The following is a 2,828-nucleotide window of genomic DNA, read 5'->3' on the forward strand; positions in this document are numbered from 1 at the left end:
TTAATTTATTTAAACACTGTGGTTACAAGGTTATTCATAATACAGATGGGTTTTATTTCACAATTGCAAAGTTGTTCATAATTAAGTTTCAGAAATACAATGTACAACACCCTTTACCACTGCATATTTCACACCACCAATGTTCTCAGTTTTCCTCACAAACTTCACCCTGCTTGCACTGGGACAGACTTTTTCTTTCCTTTCTTTCTTTCTTTCTTTCTTTCTTTCTTCTTTCTTTCTTTCTTTCTTTCTTTCTTTCTTTCTTTCTTTCTTTCTTTCTTTCTTTCTTTCTTTCTTTCTTTCCTTTCTTTCTTTCTTTCTTTCTTTTCTTCTTTCTTTCTTTCTTTTCTTTCTATCTTTCTTTCTTTCTTTCTTTCTTTCTTTCTTTCTTTCTTTTCTTTCTTTCTTTTCTTCTTTACTTTCTTTCTTTCTTTCTTCTTTCTTTCTTTCTTTCTTTCCTTCTTTCCTTTCTTTCTTCTTCTTCTCTCTCTCTCTCTTCTTTCTTTCTTTCTTTCTTTCTTTCTTTCTTTTTCTCTCTTTTTCCCCTCCTCTCTCTGTATTTATCTAGCTTTCTGTCTCTCCCCATCCTTTTTTATTCCTTTCATATACTGTGGTTTGAATATTGTTGCTAAAAGAGTATCATTTTGCCACCTTTTGGGCACCGAGTTCTTTTGATGAGTGACAATTTCCAGCTATCATTGTCATAGTAATCCTTCTCTGCCCTCACTGCACTCTCCCACTATTTGTGGTAAGCTTGCTACCATGGACTGGTCCTCCTGGCCCTGGTCTCTATTGTCTCTTGATATTATTACCATGCTATCTTTTTGTATCCCACAAATGAGTGCAATTATTCAGTGTCTATCTATCTATCTCCTTCTGACTCATTTCACTCAGCATAATACTCTCCATAACCATCCATTCGGAAGCAAATTTTATTAATTCATTTTTCCTAACAGCTATGTAGTATTCCATTGTGGAGATGTACCACAATTTCTTTATTTATTCATGTTCTTGGGCTCTTCAGTTGTTTTTTGATTCTGGCTACTGTGAATAATGCTGCAATGAAAATAGGAATGCAGAAGGCTTTTCTGCTGGTATTGCTGAAGCTTAATATCTATGTTTTTTTTTAGGGATATCAATACTGTTCCCCAAAAGGCAGGACCAGTCTACATTCCATCAGCAACGAAAATAAAAGTCCCCTTTCTACCCACAGATATGCAGTACCTGGTAGTTCTTGTTCTTTTCTTATATGTGCCAGTCTCTGAGGTGTAAGATAGTATCTCATTGTTTTAATTTGCATCTCCCTGATGATTAATGATGTGGAGCACTTTTTTTGTGTGCCCTTTGGGCCATTTGCATTCTTCTTTGAGGAAATGTTTGTTCATTTCTTATCCCCATTTTTTTGAGGAATGTTAGATTTTTTTTCTTTTTAGACATATTTTTCCACTTAGACATAAACCACTTATCAGATGTGTATTGAATGAATAATCATTTCTCATTCCATGGGAAATTTATATCCTACTCATCATTTTCACTTGAAGTATAGAATTTCTTAGTCTTATGTAGTTCCATTTGTTTAATCTTAATTTTCCACTTACTGGGAGTTTGTGTTTCATCTTTGAAAATGTACTTTAGCTTCAACTTTTTTGAAGTGTTATGCCAACATTTTCCTCTATATGTACCTTATAAATTCTCAAGTCTAATATCAAGGTCTATAATCCATTTTTTATTTGAATTTTGTGAATAGTGTTATAGAGTAGGTCTAAGTTCACTTTTTTGCATGTTGATCAATTTTCCAACACAAGTTTTTGAAGAGGCTTTCCTTGCTCCATTTCATAATTCTTCTTTCTTAATGAAAAATTAATTGATTATCATAACTGAGAGTCAACCTCAGAATATTAAAATTTATTCTATTGATTCAGGGTCTATCTTTGTTCCAATAACATGCTGTTTTAATGACTCTTGCCTTTATAGTACAATTTAAAGTTGAGAAAAGTGATGCCTCTCCACTTATTTTACCCAAGGATTGCTTTAGCTATTCATGGATGTTTATTGTTCCAAGTGAATTTCAGGAGTATTTTATCCACCTCCTTGAAAAATCTCACGCATTAAATATGCACAATGCTTGGGAGTATTGATATTTTAATTGTATCAATACTCCAAATTTATAAACAGGCTATGAGATTCCATTTTCTTTTGTCACCTTTTATTTCTTGAAGCAATGTATTTATTGTTTTCTTTCTATAGATCTTTCACCTCATTAAGTTGACTCCAGGATATTTGACTTTCTGAGGCAAAATTGTGAATGGGATTATTATATATATATATATTATATATATATATATATATATATTAATATACTCTTTCAATATTTCTATGTAGTGAAGCCATGAATTTTTAAATATTAATTTTATAATCTGATCTTTATTATATAAAATCTATAGCTCCTAGGAGCTTTTATAGAGTCTTTAGATTTTATATAATCATGTCATCTGCAAACAATGAGAGCTTGAATTCTTCTTTAATATCTAGATGACCTTGACATCTTGTTTTTTGCTAATTGCTATAACAAATACTTAATTGAATAGAAGTGGTGAGAATGGTTAACTTTTTTGATACCAGATTTTAAGGAAAGCTTTAGCTTTTCACTATTGAATAAAATTTTTGACATGGGTTTGTGGCAAATGGCTTTGATTATATTGAAGGATGTTCCTTCAATTCCCATCTTGTTTTATCATGGCTGGTGCTGGACACTTGTTCAAATGCTTTCTCTACATCTATTAATATTAATCGTGTAATTCTTTTCTTTTATTGATATGGTATATTTT

This window comes from Suncus etruscus, chromosome 11, assembly GCF_024139225.1.
Source record: "Suncus etruscus isolate mSunEtr1 chromosome 11, mSunEtr1.pri.cur, whole genome shotgun sequence".
NCBI classification, from domain to species: Eukaryota; Metazoa; Chordata; class Mammalia; order Eulipotyphla; family Soricidae; genus Suncus; species Suncus etruscus.